The sequence below is a fragment of the Pinus tabuliformis genome, chromosome 6, assembly GCF_031772625.1.
Source record: "Pinus tabuliformis cultivar Carrire ecotype Pingquan chromosome 6, CPIR1, whole genome shotgun sequence".
Taxonomy (NCBI): Eukaryota; Viridiplantae; Streptophyta; class Pinopsida; order Pinales; family Pinaceae; genus Pinus; species Pinus tabuliformis.
The window spans coordinates 542,326,067-542,332,843 of NC_142292.1; positions in this window are offsets into that span (position 1 = coordinate 542,326,067).

The window sequence follows — 6,777 nt, forward strand, 5'->3', positions numbered from 1 at the left end:
AGTATTAATCGGGTTGCATTCAATCACATATACAGAAACGTTACATATAACACATAGATAACAAAATACTCGTAATAATCTAAGAGCTACAGATTACATGCAACTGAAAAGACATTCAAAAATTTGAGGATTCATCATACACAATACCCTGATACATCACAAGTCGCAACCGATCTTAGTCGTTCTTTATATTAATATTAACAACAAAAATTACAATATGAATCGGCTTCCGTTGCAAACAACTACAGGAAATACCTGACTCAATTCCACGGGTTCGGTTCAGCTTCAAGGACCAAGTCTTCTAGGCTCCTACAACCTTCCCTCCGTCTACCACAACTGGGGATCCTTTCACCTCCTATCACGGCTCTACTGCTCCTCTCCTTAACCTCGCTCAATCTAACCTCTCTTCTTTTCTAGTATTTTCCTTTTATATCCCTTTCTATTACCTGGACTGCCAATTCTTTCTTGGCTGTTCTTCCCCTCGGCTACTTTTTCACCTTCTCGCCCCCTCGGCTGCCTTTTCCTTCCACTGCCACCTTTCCACAACTCCTACGCAAATGCTTGTTTCGCTAACCAACCGTTGCTACCACCCATTTCCTTCTCATCCCTTGGTCAACCAAAATTGGTCAAAACCTTTTCAAAATTAAACAAAGGCCCCAACATCTCTAATACCACCCTGTAACTGCCTCACCCCATATTCACCTACTTTAACCTGCTCACCAGGGTAAACATGAGATGAGAATTACTATGTTCAACAAGATTTCCAAGATGCACTTATGGAAAATGGGGTCCACGAGTCCATAATTGAATGAAAACACCCAGTCGCACATGATCACAATGTTACTAACCTACTTGAACCAACACTATTTATTTTTAGTTTGGTTTCCTTAAATTTAACACAACTTTCTATTTTTGGCATTTTTTCGAGTTCTAAAATTACGAGGTTGTTTTGAGGGCCTAAACGACATTTTCAAGGAAAACAAAAAGACTTCAAGAGTACCAAAAATTGTTTCCCACATTTTCTTCTAGGAATCCTCGTGGAGATGTTTACAAAAAGGTATTATGCCAATCAAATGGAAATCGTATGCCAAAGTTACGACCTCGGGAAGTTGGAGGTCCAAATTACTCATTTATAAAAACAATTTGTGTACATAGTATCCGTAGATTATAAATAGATATATGTTCACGAATTCAATAATTTCACCAGAGAATCATTTGGAAGGGTCAATTCCCTCTCAAGCTATTTGTAACAACACTTGTTAGCCCATGGATTCATCAACCATTCAATAGCTTATCAAAACATGTCAAGAGACCTATATAGAATACATCATATAACCAATATATAACCAACACATAAACATAATGGAAACCATGAAAATCAGCCATAATGTCAACATGATAACCAATATAAGTGCTCATATATCACAAAAGGAAAATAACACTTATTAACATATGCAAAAGCCAACCAAGTAGGGGACTTCAACGAACCACTAGACCATAGATTGGGCTAAACCAAATATCTCTTTCAACCAATCAACCATGCACCATATTCTAAGAATGAATGTGAGATATCATGGAATAAACCCAAACAAAACAAACTAGGGCTTCTAGAGGCCAAATCACCTCATTCCTCAGCCATAGTGGTTCCACCTTCATAGTCCGAATATCACTAATATCAAATAGATCGGTCTCTACCCAAGATTTCAAGGGCTCCAGGAACTACTAACTTGACCCAAATCCTTCCAAGGCTCCAGATCATTTGTTCCAAATGCAGAACTAGGGACTAGTAACTCAATCCACTAAGGGCTTCAGATCATTTGTCCCAACCTACGTATCCCAGAACTAGTAATTCAACCCAAACTATTGCAGGGATTCTAGATAGTTTGTTCCAACCCACAACCATTGGGAACCTAAGCACCAATCAGAAAAAATGAGTGGAAGAACCTACAACACAATTTCTATCCAAGAAATGGAAAGGCAAGGCTAAAACCATTATCAATCTAGGAAAATCTCCATGCCAATGATAAGATATAACTAAGGAATCACATGCATATACCATGCATCCAAAAATCAATAAGGAAATCACACACGCAACTAGTTACCTACAAAGAAATCCAACTATAGCTATTGATCCAACTGTTTCCTTGCAGTGTCCTCTTTCCTTTGCCTTCTTTCACCAATCCAACTGAATGCTAGAATGCTCCAAGGATGCTCTAACTGTGCAAGAGTATAAGTGAATTCACAGGAGCTCCACTCAAAACTGTCAAAAAGCTGGTAATTGATTCTCTGACATCTTTTTATCATTGATGTCTCCTTTTTCTTCATTTTTCCTCTAATTTCCCTTGCATGCAAATTTGTGTCTCTTCACCTTCCTTTTCTCCTATTTTCCTTTATTTTCATAATTAAATTCCATTTGATGTCTCTTTCCCTTTGTCAATTCGTTTTCCGATTTCCATAGCCATTAATTAACCACAAGTGATGCCCACTATAATGTTTACTGACCATTTAACTTGGAATACGTGTCCTATGACCTTGGTCTTATTTTATTTACATGGAAAAGCAACTAGGGGTTGTTACAAATCCCTCCTCCTAAGGGGAACATCATCCTAGGTGTTTAATGATGCTTATAACCAACAAAACATATTTCCCATGGAGATTTATAACACAGCTCGGCGCAACATTTACATCATCCCAAACTATTGACCATGAACACGATACTACTTATCGGAGCTTTATACTGCAACTCCATGCAGTATTTACAACACACTACCTATTAGAGCTTTATAATAGAGCTCAATGCAGTATATACAATACACATATGCATAAACATAAAAAACAACACATAAATCAAGCTCATTTGCTCAACCAACAAATAAAGAAGGATAAAAAGCCCACATCTGATCAACCATCTCCCATGTAGCTTCATCAAGCCAAAAATTCTTCCAATACACTTTAACTTGCTTGATTGCTCTGTTCTAGAGCATGAGTTATTTCAGCTACACTATGCATTGAGGTTATGGTTGGAATTATCCCTCTCATTTCACCTGCAATACAAACCAGTCAATCACATGATCAACATCATCAACATTTCTCTTAAGCAATGAAACATGGAAAACATCATGGGCTTTCACTGTTGACGGCAGTGCAATTTAGTAGGCCACTGGTCCAATCCTCTCAAGGTTCTCAAAAGGCCCACAATACCAACGTGTCATCTTGGCACATGATCTAATCCTCAAGGAGCTCCTTTTGGACTTGATGTGCAAGTACACGTGCTCCCCAACCCTAAAATCCTCGAATGCTCTATGATGATGTGCATAACTCTTCTCCTTGTCCTATGCTACATTTAAATTTCTCTTAATAACTTGAATTTAGTTTCCATATCAACTAACATGTCTGGTCCAATCAATACGCTATTCAATGGATCACTCTAGCTAATAGGAGTATTACAACTCCGCTCATAAAGATCCTCAAATGGAATCATCCTTAAGAATTCCTGATACCCATAGTTATATGCAAACTCTACAAGTGGAAGGTACTCATCCCACTTTCGTTGTTGATTCATGACATATATTCTCAAGATGTCCTTAAGACTCCTATTATCTCTCTTTGTTCATCCATCTGCCTGTGGATGATAAGATATACTAAAATATAACTTTCTCACCAAACCTACAAACAACTCCTTCCAAAATCTAGAGTTGAAATTGACATCTTTATTTGATATGATCTTCTTGGGAACACCATGCAATCTCACTATCTTCTAGATAAATATCTGAGCTAACTCACTAGCTAAATTCACTACAATGAAGTGAGCTACCTTACTTAACCTATCAACCACAACCATGATAGAATCATGTTGTTTATATGTACTTGAAAAAATTGTAATGAAGTCCATGGAAATTACGTTCCAATTCCATTATGGAATTGGAATCGATGGAATAAACCACCTAGATGCTTACACTTTTCTTTTACCTATTAAAAGACTAAAAATATCACAACAAACTCAGAATTCTCTTTCTTCAAGTTCAACCAATGATCAAACTTATTCACAATTGTCAAAGTTTTATGATATCTCGAGTGACCTGAATATGGCTTGACATGAAATTCCCTCAAGATAAGCTTCTTGAGGTCACTGTTGTCCATCACATAAATCATATTCCCGAATTTGACCAAGCCATTTGTCGTGAGGTGGTACTCCTCATCCCTATCACTTTTACCTTGTTGTTGTAACCTGTGCTTTAGATGCTGATACCTATCATCATGTTTCCCTTCCTAAAATATCCACTCCTATATTTTTTTCCCATATGAACTCACTATTACAATATGATTCACCTGCACTCTTGTACTAAGATCATCTCCAACCCTGTTCCCCTTGCCCTTAGTGTACTTGATATCAAATTCAAACTCACTGAGAGAAGCCAACCATCTAGCTTTCTTGACATTTAGATTAGGTTGGTAGAACAAGTACCTTGGCCCACTATAATCACTCATTAATACAAACCTCCTGCCAAGAAGATAATGTCTCCACATCTTCAATACATGAATGATAACTGCCAACTCAAGATCATGACTCACATAGTTCCTCCCATGATCATTAAGCTTCCTTGACTCATAGCATACCACCTGCCCCTCCTACATCAGGACTCCACCAAGCCCTTCCTTACAAGCATCTCTACAAACCACAAAATCCTTATCAGGACCTGCAATCTTCAAGACCGAAGCATTTGTAAGAAATGCTTCAACTGCTAAAAAACAAATGCACACTCCTCAGTCCATTCAAACTTCTTTCCTTTCCTTTGGAAATATTTAATAGGATAACCAAAACATGAGAAGTTCTTGATGAACCTCCTCTAATAACTTGCTAGTCCCATGAATGATCTAAACTCATCCACATTCCTAGGAGTTGGCCACTCCATGATAGCTCTAATATTTTATGGGTCCATTGTTATAACTTCCTTGGAAATGACATGTCCCAAGTAATGAACATTGGTCTGAAAGAAAATACCCTTGCTAAGCTTGGCATACAATTGATGCTCTCTCGAAAATATTAATACTTTTGTTTGGTGCTCTACATGCTCTTCCTCATTATTAGAATATATCAATATATCATCAATAAACACTATCACAAACTTTTCCAGATAAGGATGCAACACACTTCTCATCAAACACATGAAAGTAGTTGGAGCATTAGTAAGAACAAAAGGAACCACTATGAACTCATATTTCACATACCTGGTACATAATGCGGTCTTGTAAATATATTCTTCTTTGATGCACATGATGATATCTTGATCTCAAAACAATATTTGAGAACAATTCCACACCCTTCAACGGATCAAACAAATCATCAATCTGAGGCAATGGATACCATTTATTAATAGTCACCTTGTTCAGATTCCTGTAATCAATGCAAAATATGGGAGTACCATCCTTCTTCTTTACAAAGAATACCGGTGCACCCAAAGGTGACACACTTGGCCTTATGTATCCCTTATCAAGCATTTCCTTATGCTGCAACCTCAATTCCACCAACTCTAGAGTGCTCATCCTATATGGTTCCTTTGATGATGGTGCTACTCATGGCATCAACTCAATACACAATTCCACTTCCCTATGAGGAGGCGACTTTGAAATCTCTACAGGAAACACATCCTGAAACCACTGAAAAACTAGATAAATCTTCAGAATTTCATTATACTCAACATCCTTTCCCTTGTCACTATAAATATGAACTGAAAAAAATACACATCCTTTCCTACTACTTCGCTTTGCCTGCATAGCTGTAACCATTCTCACTGATGTAGGCTTCTTCTTTCCTATAAGATTCTCCTCTCTCCATCAGCATCCAAGCACTCACAAGCCTTATCATAGCAATCCACTTTAGTCCCATGAAGTTACAACCAATCCATGCCCAAAAGAATTTTGTATGATCCAAATGGAAGCACATTCAGATGTGTTAATGTAGGCACACCATTCAACTCAAATGTGCAAGATCTCACCCAATGATGAACTCTCTTCTTGGTCTCTGTAGCCAACTGGACCAACTAAGATTCTGCATGCACTTCTTGATTCAAGCTACACTTATCCACCAGGTCAGGGCTAACATAAGTATAATTTGTCCAGGATCAACCAAAATGGAAACAACTCAATAACAAATCTTACCTTCCATATCAATAATGGATGTTTGATGGTCTTCCTCTTTGTTATTAAGTGCTGCATAAATCCAAGGAATTCTCTATCCAACATATCCAACTATCTGTTCCGTCTGAGCACTGTAGATCTGAGGTCTTCCACCCTGATGTTGTGGATAATCTCTCCCACGATGCTCTCCACCACAAGTCCAACACTGAAAAAAGCTTCCTACCATCACCTTTGTTTTTTTCCTTAGGTTGAGACCCATTTCCTCTATTCACTACCTTGAACTTCTTGTATGTCACCACATTCTCTTTGTTACCTACATCCTGAGGTATTCCTTTCTTCTTATCCCACTTTCCTATAGTCTTTTCATTCCCTTTCCAATCATGCTTACTATAGTCTTTTCATTCCCTTTCCAATCATGCTTAGGCTCAAAATTACGCTTATACTTTTCATAACAATTCTTCAAATTCCCAATGACATCCTCCAATGACCGAGGCTCATCATACTCAATTTGATCTTTAAATGATAATGAAAATCCACTGATGAACCTTTGGACGTTTGTCTTCTCATCCTTAAGATATGGTACATACATCAAAAACTCCAAAAACTTTGTCATATACTCTTCATCTTTCATGGAATCCA